Source organism: Psammomys obesus, unplaced genomic scaffold, assembly GCF_907164565.1.
Source record: "Psammomys obesus unplaced genomic scaffold, mPsaObe1.curated_primary_1811, whole genome shotgun sequence".
Lineage (NCBI taxonomy): Eukaryota > Metazoa > Chordata > Mammalia > Rodentia > Muridae > Psammomys > Psammomys obesus.
In genome coordinates this window covers 229,010-242,451 of record NW_026585580.1, presented here as the reverse complement: position 1 = coordinate 242,451, position 13,442 = coordinate 229,010, and the positions used below count along the sequence as shown (strand labels likewise).

Below are 13,442 nucleotides of genomic sequence, written 5' to 3'. Positions count from 1 at the left end.
TCCTCAATTGAAGAGGATTCAACAAGTGCTGCTCAGGAAATGTAGTCTTTCAACTTCACATTTCTTAATCTCGAAAGGAGAGAGTCTAGTCAGGTTTAAAAAAAGAAGAAAAAGAAGAAAGAAAGAAAGAAAAAAAGAAAGAAAGTAAGAAAAAGAAAAAAAAATGAAAAGAATAGAAATGTAAGAGTTGAGGAAAACCTTGAGCTAAGTTCTGGTTTTGCTGCTTTCTGAACGGCCAGTTAAAACTTTACAGGTTTTAGTCTCTTCGTCTATGAAACAAGAATAATAATTTTACCTGCTGTGTACATTGTTGTGCTGTTTAAGTTGTCTGGTCTGAGAAAATGTTAAGTAGTTCTGAGCTGTACTCCATGTTAGGGAACCAAGTATTAGATAGAATGATCCAAAAGGTAGGCTACTTGCCTTTGTAGAGATTAGTGTCTGAAGTGTTGTGGAGACAGATATGTATTGGGCTTATGACACAAAAGTACAGTCCATGCTCCAGGCGAGGTGTGCAATGACCCACAGGATAAAGCAGGAATGTGGGGTCAGGAGTCTTCAAGTGCTTCACTCAGGACTTGAGGAATTCTGAAAAAACAAACAAAACATAAGGCTTCAGGAAGAGAATAAATAATTTACTTTAAACAATATTTTATTTTATGTGCATGTGTGTTTGTTTTATTGAATGTTTTGCCTGCATGCATGTATGTGTTCCTCATATGTGCCTGGTGCCAGTGTAGTTCAGAAAAGAGTGTGGCTTCCCTAGAACGGGACTTACAGATGGTTGTAGGCCACCTTGTGGGAACTGGGAATTGAACTTGAGTCTTCTACAAGCACAACAAGTGCTCTAAACAATGAGCTATCTCTTCAGCTCCTACTGTTTTTTGAGACAGAGGTCTGCTCTGTAGCCCAAGCTAGCCCTTGAACACATGAAACTCCTACTTCAGTCTCCCAAGTATGGGATTTCACCATGTCTTGCAACTCGAAGAACTGTAGCATGAAGTATTTTATGTACCTGGCTCTTTAAATGGCCCTGTGCCCTTCAGTGCCAGTTGGCTCTTGGACTTCTGGTAATAAAAGAATATAAAAGCTAGCAGAGGCTGAGAGCTGGGGGAAAGAGAGAGAGAGTACTGATAGCAGAGAGAAAGAAGAGACATGAGTAAGCAAGATTAGGTGCTAGGAGACAGAAACCTAGGGTCAAGAAGACAGTTGATATAAAAAGAAAGAAGACGGAGTAGGGCTAGAGAGAAGAAGAAAAGAGATTGAGCATAGTGAACTTAAGAGACAGTTGAAAGCAGACTGAGCTAGCAGAGTGAGAAGAGAAGACAGTTGGTGACAGTTGAGCCAGGAGAAGCTGAGCTGAGCCAACAAAGATATTGTTAGGAAACAGGAGAAGAACCCTCAAACAAAGAAGCCATAAAAAGATAAACTATAGGGACTCTTTTAAAAAGCTACATATTTATTTAAAAGGCTATAAAGAACTTTTGTTTAGTGGCATGAGAGAACTCCTCTGTATGACAGTGGCAGAGACACCTGAGCTCCAGTCCCGAACACTGCTATTCACAAGTCATATGCCTCTAGCCTGCAATCTCTCATCTGTGAAATAGTGATAAAGTATCTCATACACTGAAGGAAGATATACAAGATATGATAAGGTATTTAATAAAATGTTTGTTCTATACCCAAAAGCTCATTTGCCATTATCATTGGCATAACTTATTTGAGACCCAAGAATGGTTTTGAGTACCTTGCTCCTCTATCGTGGCACCTGTCACCCCATGCTGAGACATCTACTTAGCCAACATACCTCACACAGTAGTATCTAGCCAGATACTGACTCTGAACTAAGGCTCAACATAGGAATTGAAAGTACCAAGAGAAGAACAATAAGGATTACAGAATACACCAGAAAGGGAAACACAGAAAAGACAATGTAGAAGAAAGTACTTACCACGATACCTTCATACATCTAAAAATGAAAATAAGTAAAGAGAAAGCCACTTGGTGCCTCCACCATCAGGCCAGAAGAGAGATCACAGTGCCTGGGCTTCCGTTTAAAGCCGGAAGCCTGAAGCGCAACTGTTGGGCTCATCCCAGGGATGAGCCTGGGAGATGGGCTGACTTTACAGCATGTCCCGCTGCTGTTAGTAACAGCTTTTCCTGAGATACTGATTTTTATGGAACTCTGTTTTCATATACAGGTTTTGGTTATCTCTCTTGTAAAGCAGAGAAGAAAATGGGAGGAGGGGGTCTGGAGAGACGGGGAGCATTTAACAGCTTGCTGCTCCCTCAGAGGACCTGAGTTTGGTTCCATGTGCCTACCTCAAGCAGCTCATAACTACCTGTGACACCAGCTCCAGGGATTCTGGCATCCTCCTCTGGCCTCTGTGGCCTCCTGCACACATGCAGCACATAGACAAATACACGTTTGCATAAATACAAATAAATTTTTTGAAGAATGAAATTATTGCCATTCCAGTTTTATAGTTGGGAGACACTGAAGGTATGAAGCTGTATAAAAAGACACTTCCCAGTTGGCTCCATTTGAATACCATCAATGTAAGGGCATTTTCATCGTGTTATCACAATCACACACAGTTCTGTACCCAGATTTAAATAATGCACTACTATACAACTCCACGCTTCTTGTCTTCCTAGCTTTTAGGATAGAATATCTATTCAACGGGTTCCTACGACCCAATGACAACAGAATTTCTAAAGACTTCAGGGTTTGGTTAATGGATGGAATGGAGTATATTTCCGTTCTGGGAACCCATGGTCGTCGGTCTGCTCTGAGGGAATGTAAGTGATGCTGCCCTCTGGCGGGTCTTCAAGTAGGTGTGACTACAGAGCCGTCACACTTCCTCCAGTCCTCCTACTGCTACTGCCCTTCTTGACTTTATGTTGAATTTTTTACTGAGATTGAGTATTTCTGCTTTGCTCTCAGAAAACCAACTAGAAAAAAAGTTTATGAAACTAGGAAGAAGAAAGGAGTATATTAACGTTTTAATTAACTTTTATTTTTTTATTTTAATTACATTTTATTCACTTTGCATCCCAGCTGTAGCCCCCTCCCAATCCCACTCTTCCTCCCTCCCTTATCTCCTCCCATGCCCCTCTCTAAGTCCACTGATAGGGGAGATCCTCCTCCCCTTCCATCTGACCCTAGCTTATCAGGTCTCATCAGGATTGGCTCCAATGTCCTCCTCTGTGGCCTGGCAAGGCTGCTCCTCCCTTGGGGGGAGGGGGTCAAAGAGCCAACCACTAAGTTCATGTCAGAGACAGTCCCTGTTCCCCTTACTAGGGAACCTACTTGGATACTGAGCTGCCATGGGCTACATCCGAGCAGGGGTTCTAGGTTATATCTATGAATGGTCCTTGGTTGGAGAATCAGTCTCAGAAAAGATCGCTCTGCCAAGATATATTTGGTCCTTGTGGAGGAACATTAACTTTAACCTCAAACACACACACACACACACACACACACACACACACACACACACACCAGCACACACAGCAGAATCACCATTTCCTTTGAAAATTAGTTGTTTAAAATGTAGCCACCTCAGTTTTTGAATCTCCTTCATAACCCTCTGTGTTGTGTAACTTGAGAGTGGTTCCTGGTAACTCAGGAACCATCATTACTCCAACTCAGAACATAATTTCTGATCTGGCCCAGCAATGTGGGGGTCACAAAAATCTAGTCTTCTTTCTGAGGATGAGAAAAGCTTACATCTTTCTTTGGGAGCTTGGGTATGAAATTCTAAGCTTATCAGAAAGACAGGGTACTATTTCACTATTCTTTCTTTAGTAATGCCCTCTCCACCTGATGGGAAATTCTCTTCTTAAGACTAGCCAACAAAACCACAATCATAATGGGCACTTAATGCTGTTTTGTTAAAAAACATTGACTCTTCCCTTAGGCCTACAAAAAACACTGATTGCCAGATGAAAGACTGACATTGCTGCCTGCATGTTAGATCGGTTATCTTTACTTTGGGACGGTTTCCTGCCTGAGTGTGTATAAGCAGACTAATTACTCTGCCAAACCTAACCTGTCTCACCTTTCAAGGTTGGGGTGCAGAGGTAAGTCATTATATTAAATCTGCAGTCACCTTAGGTTCCAAGACAAATGGGACTTAACAAATGGGACTTCATGGGACTTAACACCCTCTCACCCCAAAGGAAGTATGCATGATATAACAGACCATTGTATCACATTGAAAACTAGATTGATCCCTCAAGAAACCAGGACTTCTTCAGACCACCTCAAAGACCCAGAACTGAAACTATGGTCTCCCAGACCACACCTAACCCACGACTGCTGGTATATAAATTATGAATACCTCTTGTCTTTCTGCCTCAGTTCTTCCTCTAGTCCACCCAAATCTCACATCAGTGCCTTGAAGACCAACAAGTTTGTCTGTTCCCCTTTCCAGGGTGTTGAGCAAATCCTTTACTCTGCAAATCTACAAAGAGGATAAAGGAAGAATAAGTCCATGTTGCAGCCTCAAAGAGCTTTGGTAGGAGGGACAAAGCTGTCTATACCACAGATACCGAGGGCAGATATTTTGTACCTTAAATTTATTTTAATATAGTTTTTGAATGTTAAAAAAGAACATACTTTTCCCTGTTGTTTCACTCAGGAACCCCTTACAGCCCTCCTTCCAATTCCATTAGGGTGTGTGTGTGTGTGTGTGTGTGTGTGTGTGTGTGTGTGTGTGTATGTGTGTGTGTATAGTACTGGGGAGTAAATCCATGTCCTTACATTTTTTTCGAAAAATGCACCTACAGCCCAAAATTAAACAGATGAAGATTAAAATGAGATTGTAATGAAAAGTTCTGCCAAATACAGTGTACGTACCATGAATCCATTATAAAGCTCCATTCTGAAAGTTTTACACTAAGGAACTCTTTTAAATTGTTTAGAAAAAAAAATGTAAAATGAAGGCAAAACAAAAAGATGAAAGTCGGGTCAATTTAGTATTCATGGAAGTAATGTTACTGTAGTCAGGATTGTGTCTTTAGATGTTTGTCAAAGGATATCACAGACGGGGTGTGGTGACACCCGCCTTTAATTACAGGACTCTTGGAGGCTGAGGAAAGAAGATTGTTGTGAACTTGAAGCAAGCCTGATCTAGATAGTGAATTTCTGGCCAACCACGGCTACATGATGAGACCCTGTCTCAAGCAAACAAAAGAAATCACAGTACTGAACAAAGTATTTGTTAAAAGGATAATTATGCTATTGATGTTTTGTTATTATTATATTTAATATGTATGGGCGTTTTGCACACATATATGTCTGTGCCCTACGTGTGTGCCTAGTGCCCTGGGAGACCAGGAGAGGGCGTTATATCCCTTGAGATGATTGTGAGCTGCCATGCTAAGTGCTGGGATTGAACCTGGGTCCTTTGGAAGTGCAGCCAGTGCTGTTAGCCACTGAGCCGTCTTTCTAGCCCCCAAATTTAAGGCTTGGTTTTATTTATCTGGTTTAGACTGATGAAAAAACATGTACAATACCATTTCCTTTCTAGTAAGAACGAAACGATGAGTTTCCATTGATTGCTGTAATCCCCTGAAAACAGTTAAAATACGTGTCCCTGGTGACATGGAGGAAAATCCAACCTGCTCCTTCCTCCTGTAACTCACACCCCACTGGTGTGGTCCTGGGGCTGTGTAGTGACATCTTCAAACCTACAAGCATCAGCTCTCACAGACTGAGATCACGGTCCCTGAGATTGCTCAGCTGTGATTCTAGTGCCCGAGGGGCCAGAAGAGGGCGTCAGATCCTCCTGGCACAGGAATTTACAGAGAATTGTAAGCCACTCTGTGGGTACCAGGAATTGAACCCCAGGTCCTCTGCAAAAGCTGCAAAGTGCTCTTAACAACTGAGCAATCTCTCCAATCCCGCTGTGGCTAGATTTGCAAGACTAGTGCATGTGTACATTCCTAAAGAAAGAACGCCAACACAAAAAGACACGCATGAAAATGCCATAATAAACCCATTATTATGTATAATTAATGCATGCTAATAAAAACTAAAGCAAAGAACAATTACTCAAATTCTGCTACTCATATTCCACGCAATCCAAAAAGCCTCTCCCAGATAAACAAAGCAGAAAATTAGATAGAATAGACTCCATATTTAGGAAACTGACAAAACCCAGTATGAAAGACATTTTAACCAGTAACCACCAAGAGACCCTCCAAAGCAATGGTGTTCCTTGATCCATTCCAAAAAATCCCACACAGTCTTGCCACAAACTTGGACTTTCTGATTGCCTGGGATGAGCAGTGAGAAACAAGAAGGTCCAGCTGTCAGTTCGGCTCTGCCACTAACCATGCAACTTGCAAGTCATTCATGCCCTCCATGTCTCAGTATCCCTGTCCCTACAAACTCAGCTGCAGTATGATTTTAGATTCACCTGAGCTTTGTTTTGCTCATGGTGAAATCATCAACAAACAGATTCTGTGACATCACCCCGTGCCATTATGTGCAGGACGCACAGATGGCAAGAAGGTAGCCCTGCTGGTTATTTGGCAAAGAACAGAAGAGCAAATACTCTCAGTAGAGGTCAAAAGAAATGCTTGCAGAATCTTTAGGTCAACCTTGCACATTGCTGCATAACCGTCGGGGCTGAAAAGAAACAGCAGCTAAGATAACAGGATGGGCTCAGTTAGAAGCCTTGAAACTGAGATAGAGCAGGGCACAGACTTGGATGCTTCCAGAACTCTTAGACATCCATCAAGCAAGAGACTGCTGAACCCTTCCAGATCTTTGTAACTTCTGCCAAGAATCATATCGTTGTTTATAATGTCATATTTTAAGGCTTAGTGTTACCAACTGAATACTATTATTAGCAGAGATCATTTCAACTTGGATTCCCCAACAGTCAATGCATCTGCCCTTATGTTTGAGAAAACCCAACGAGTACTATCTTCACATCCAAAGATGGAAAACTAGACTGAATAAATTATAAGTCTATACAATATTTATTATATCTTAGTTCTGGAATTATGCACACAGTAGAATTGTATGCCCCATTTCCTTCAGAGTGTCCTTGCACTTTGAACAGTGACTGGCAAGCACATCATACAAGCTCGGAAAAGACTTATTCAATAAGTAAATGAAAGGTATTTTTACAAGGAAGAAATAAATTAAAAATGTGTCCTGTTTTCGAAAACACAGAAATGTGACACAGAAAAGATAGCTGTGCATAGAATTTACACAACTCTGATATCACTAAGTGGTGAGATTTCTGGAAATCTACTTCTGGTCTGGGGTAAACATACTCGTTGTCGTCCTTGTCAACATTTGCTTGCATAATTGGAAAACTAGGAATATTTCCATTTAGCAAATAAGAGAGTATTTGACACAAATATATAAAGATTGGTGAAACGTGATTAGTTAGTAAAGTGAATATTAGCAATTAAACCACCACCCTGCAGAAAGCACCCCAACATTTTAAAGGAATACACACATTGTCTGTGAGTTTTGACCTTGTCTGGTTAACATGGGTATGAGTCCTGTTTGGAATAACCTGACCAAACCTGCAATAATAAAAGCCAATGGTAGGGAGACTAGGGTAGGAGTGAGATGGAACACATTTGTTAAACGTAGCAGCGATGTTTTTGGTGTTTGTTTGCAGCTCAAGAAAGCCTGGACACACAGGAGCAGAAGACCTTCCACACAGCACACAAACCCAAAGGGCTCCAGTAAGCAAGTCAGTCTTTGACTGTGTGGCTCATGGCGTGATGGAAATCCTGACAATTAAACTAGAAACCTTCCTATTAAAACTACTCCTTGGATGGATGTGTCAGGGAAGAAGTGCTCTAACCTATTCCAAGATACTGAGGAGCCTTTTTTAGCTTTGTGTTGGATTTCTGGGCCCTGTGCTATGGGCTTCTCACTTAGAGTGGATGTTAAGGTTTTGTTGTATTTGTTTGAAGGTGCTGTTTCAAATTTTCTTTCTTTTTTGAGATGAACTTGAGCTCTGTACCTTACAGCTGGAATGTTAAGATTGCGGCCTGACAGGGTTAGTCCTGGCCTTTTCACATACTTTCCATATTAAACAGAAGCAAAGAAAAGAAATCTCATAAAAAGCCCCCCCTCCAGAAGAAGCTACATCTTTCTGAGATTGACAGGAGTGTTTGCCGTCTTCTAGCCTCAGTGGTCTTTGAGCCTTCCTACGCATCCCTGTATATAACGAGAGAAGGGGAAAAAAAATAGCGTGCCACCTTTGTTTGCCCCAGACCCCGGGGACAAGACCACAGTGTGATTCCTCGGAGTGCCTTCTCTCCAAGGAGCCCTCCAGCTAGAACTCCTGTCTGGGCTTTGTTCTCACTTGCTTTGCCACCCACATCTCAGCTAATGTCACTTGAGCAGGTGCTTCCTTCAAAATACATCGTCAGACACACAGAACGATGTGTGTACCTCACGCAGCAAGCGGTATCCATGTCGCCAGGGGGAAGACTTCAGAGGAGCTGGAAACAATTCAAAAGAACACACTGAACAGTCTCAAAGCCAATCAGCTGCCAGGCCGGCTGGGTAAGGAGCCTCATCTGTTCTTCCTAGACTTCTTGTTTGGGTCAGGGCTTACCCTGCTGTCTGAAGCACCTGCTAATTAAAGGCTAGGGACAGGGAGTCTCCACAGACTTCCCTCAGGAGCACAGCTACTGGCTTCCCTGGGTGTGGTTTGGCTGCAAGTCACACAGCCTCTCAGCTTGTGCTAGCTTCTGCCAGGCAGGCTTCCACGGATCCGCAAACCTGCCGGGACCTGGGCCAGCTGGGGTGAACTGCAGGGAGCTGCTCATGTCCACTGATGGGGGCCGATCTCGGGGATGTCCTCGCTTTCTTAGAGTGGAATTGGAACACCACACAGACAGCTGTCTCCTCTAGCAACCCTATTGTTTGCATCAACACTTCTACAAGGTTTGGTAGGGTACGCTCTTCAGAGGGTCCCCAGATCTGACCATTTGATTTGCTATCAATTTGAGCAAGCCACATGATTCTCATTTTCCCTTTAGATAACTTGAAGGTGGCTTTAGTTCAATTCTGAATCACCAGGAGGCCATTTTGATTTCTTTCCCTCATGGAATACTTGCCCACCTGGTTTCCATGCTATGGCCAGATGCACATGCTACTTGTATAAACAGCTTTGTCCCTCCCGCCCAAGCTCACTGAGGCTGTAACACAGACTTGTTCTTCCTTTCTCCTGTTTGTAGATTAGCAGAGTAAAGGAACGCCAGGATTCATGAGTAGATAACAACTATTCAAAGACAAAGTAAAATAAGAAACCCTTTGCCTGCGGTATCTAAAGATACAGTCAATGCAATAGGTGGCACATATCTATAATCCCAGCCCTTGGGAAGTTGAGGCAGGAAGACTGCCATGAGTTCAAGGCCAGCTTGGCCTATTTGGTGAATTCCAGACTAGTCTGGGCTACATAGCAAGATTCGGGTAGGGCTAACTAAAAGTAATGGTGGCTGGCAAGATGGCTTAGTGGGTAAAGGCATTTGCTGCCAAGGCTAACGACCTAGGTTCAATTCCTGATACCTGCACGGTGAAAGGACAGAACCAACTCTCAAAGGCTGCCCCTTTACTTTCACAGGTGGTCTGTGACACACTCCTGCTCGCATCCATACAAAAGCAGTGACAGTTTAGGCAATGAAATTGCAGTCTGTTTTACAAAAGGAGACAATGTGTGTATTGGACACTAGAATCTGTGCGTGGTTCGTCTACACAGAGGAAATCCACAGCACTATTTAAATTCCTGACTGAATTTCAAACTGCCAGCTTGCTTTTAGTCTTCATCTCCTATCACTGGTAATTTAGTGTTCCAAGATGCCTAATAAAGATTCAGGGAATGGAGAACTAGGTAGGGGAGGGAAAGGGCTAATAACATTGGAGAGGAGAGAAGAGCTAATTTCTTATTCTTGGTGCATAGAGAGAAAGCCAGAACAGCCTGTCCCTGGCTCCCTGGGCAAGCCACTCACTCAACACGGCCAATGCCGCTGTACCCCACTCTGCTTGGCAAAACCTGCTTCCTGCTTTTAAACTTAGGTTCGGATAGAACCTCTCTGTGACATTGAGGACAGCCTCAATCAGAACTGGTCAAGTCCTGTTAAACCTTAGGCATTTCAGGTTGGGGGTAGCATAATATCACAAACCAAGTGGTTTTTAAACAACAAACTTTTTTTCCCCCAGCTGTGGAGGTCTGAAGGCCAAAAATGAAGCATTAACAGGCAAAAGTCACTTCTGACTCACAGACACCCCTCTCCTAGCTGGGCCCCCGCAAGGCACAAGGGACACGGAGCTTTCAAGGTGTCTTGTATAAGGTCATAGACATCATTCATCTCCTAACACCCTGATGTTGGGATGAGGATTTGAATATAAGGATTTGGGAGAACACATTCAGTCTATAACACTATCTTAGCATTACGCTATAAATAGCTCGCTTTCCTTAACTTGGAATTGTGAGCTTTGCTGAGATGGATAAGGAAGTTGTTCAAACATTCATGATTTTAATTAATGAACTGAATTTAGGATAGTACTGGCGATTGAACCTAAGGCCTTGAGCTTGCTAGGCAAGCACCCTATTACAAACATATCCCTTCACCCTAGGATGTGACACTTGACTGTGAGAATAGTTGAGACACAGAGTTCTTAAGCCTTAAAGCAAAGTGGCAATACTGCTCCTAGTAGAAATGTGTCAAAAACAAAGAAGCCAGTCTCCTTTCCTTACCTCCGACTTCCCTTAAAAACTTTCAGTCATTAAGACTTAAATAATTGCAAGGTGCGGTGATGCACACCTGTAATCCCAGCACTCAAGGAGGCAGAGGCATGCAGCACTCTGTGAGTTTGAGGCTAGCCTGGTCTGCAAAACAAGTCCAGGACAGACAAGGCTACACAGAGAAACCCTGTCTCGAAAAGCAAAAAATAAAATAAGCAAAAAAAAAAAAAAAGAAAAAGAAAAGAAAAGACTTAAATAATTCTTAGCATATAAAAAACCCTGTCCTTTCTGAGCTGGGTGGTAGCTGTGGTGGCACACACCTTTAATCCCAGCTTCCGAGAGCTAGAGGCAGGTGGATCTCTGTGAGTTTGAGGACAGCCTGGTCTACAGAGCAAGTTCCAGAAGTACACAGAGAAATCCTGTTTCAAAAAACAAACCAAACCAAACTGTCCTTTCTGACGAGATAAAGCATGTTCTGGGCAGAATGGCTGCAGAGAAAACCTGCCACTCCTGCTTTATTTCACGTCTACAGACTTGTATCCTCCTTCAGCTACACCAATGGTGATAAGTTTCCTGACTGTTCTCAGCTCCAGTTCTAGTTTATTTGACTGGCTAAAATTCGGCTCCTAAAAACAACGTGCCCCGCCGCCTCTGCTGACTCCCAGCTGCCCACTAAAGCTCATATTCCTGAGCCTGGCAGTCAAAGCAGTCCATGACCAGCCCCGGTTCTCCACGTCCATGGGAGTCATCCTCTTCTGAAGTCATGCAGGACAAAGGAGAGTAAACAGAACAGAATGCCAGAGGCCAGATCTCTCTCTCTATCTCTCTCCTCTGTCACCGTATGTGTGTGTGTGTGTTGTGTGTGTGTTTGCATGCGTAGATGTGTACATGTATGTATGTGTGTATGTGCACATGTGTGTTTGTGTGTGTGCATGTAGGTATACGTATGCATGTGTCTACGTCTGTGTGTACGGATGCACGTATGTGCGTGTGTGGTTTATTTGTTTGACATCTGTTTTCCATCATTTCCCAGGATAGCCTGGAGCTCACTTAGTAGCACAAGTTGCTCTTGAGCTGATGGTTATGTTCCCGCCACCGCAGCACGCTGGGCTCCAAGGGACATGAGACACCGTGGGCTGTTCCTTGTGCACTGTGACTTTCTCTCTTGAACATCTGCCTGTTTCCCAAGTACTGTGGGTCCAGGTGTGTGCCACTGACGTCCATGTTCTCCATTTTAAAATTATTAAATGGTTCAAGTGTATAGAAACACAGACAATAAACGGGGGCTTGCCAAATCTTAGTGCGCTCTATTTACTTCAGATTTTAAGTATGTGCGTGAGTGTAAGTGTGTGCAGCTTTCTCTTGATCAGTCTCCCTATCTGAACAGCTGCAGTCGAAACCATTCTCTCCCCAGCAACAGCTGCAATGTACTGAATTAGTTGTTCATCGCACTACTGTTTTCACTTGAAGACATTATGAAATTAAAAGTAGGTATCAAAATGTGATGACTATCAAAATATCATAAAAGTACATATTCACAAATAATATATTTTTGTGCATTTTAATCGTTATGCTATTCTCAACATTCTATAGCCTTCTTTCTTCCATTCAATATCTGTTACTTTATTTTTCCCCACATTAATCTTTTTATAATCTCTACTTGATTTGTTTTCCCATATGACCATTTGGCTAAACACACCATAATTCCTTTGACTACCCTCCTATGAGTACACAGAGAGATTGTTCTAGTTACTTATTTTGACAAACACACCTGAGTGGTCACACCTTATGAGCAGATGCTCAATGGGGCGTCCTTTTGGGTGGGAGGTCTTTGCCCAAGCTGACCTCTTTACCTGGAATGACTTTCTCCCTATCTGAGAATTGCATTCATTTTTGAAGACACCTCTTGATGTTATCTCACCATGTTCTCCAAAGCATTTAGTCAAAGAAACCTCTTCATCAACCCTCCAAACAAACAAACAAACAAACAAACAAACAACCTGCATTTCTATTAGCCAGATGGTGAATTCAGGCAGAGTCTTGTGTTTATCTGGGCACTAGCTGATGCAGAGACCATGGAGGGGTGCTGCTTACTGGCTTGCTTCACTTAGCTTGCTCAGCCTACTTTCTTATAGAACCCAGGACCACCAGCCCAGGGATGACACCACCCACAATCCCTACAATCGGTGGGGCCCTCTGGTTGAGAAAATGCCTTACAGCTGGATCTCCTGGAGGTATTTCCTCAGCTAAGGCTCTGTCCTCTCTAGCTTGTGCCAAGTTGACACACAAAACCATCCAGCACAGCTACTAAGCACCGCTTTCCCACTTAATGATACAAATTTATCAGAGTAAGGAGTCACTCCATCTCCCTGTGTTATCGTTTGAGCCGGGATAAGAAGCTTGGCTCTATTACCAGCACTGTCTGGTGAGAGACACCAGAGGACCTGGAAGCTCCGTGGGCTCAGTGGCCAGAAAGAGGCGACTGTGCACAGGTAAGTATGTACAAAGATGAAGAAAAATACCCCTTTCCTTTACAGTGAAAGCACCTACTTTGGAAAGCACATACCAAAAATATTTATAAGAGTTTTATACAGAGAGGGATGTAGGTCAATGAAAAGCATGTGCTTAGTATGCACAAGGCCTCAGGTTCAGTCTCTTGATTGAGAGAGAGAGAGAGAGAGAGAGAGAGAGAGAGAGAGAGAGAGAGAG

General features: G+C 42.9%; 1 protein-coding gene across 4 annotated transcripts in view; it reads right to left on the bottom strand.

Moving 5' to 3' along the window:
• The window catches only part of Paqr8 (progestin and adipoQ receptor family member 8), a 47,570-nt gene that overhangs the window by 10,555 nt on the left and 23,573 nt on the right, over window positions 1-13,442 (bottom strand). For 3 of the 4 annotated variants that reach the window (XM_055605793.1, XM_055605802.1, XM_055605820.1), the window contains one exon: window positions 421-585. The gene's annotated coding sequence lies outside the window, so the exon portion shown is untranslated. Of the gene's footprint in view, window positions 1-420; window positions 586-4,343; window positions 4,459-13,442 lie in introns of those variants that run through there. The other variant, XM_055605811.1, reaches the window with a different exon arrangement.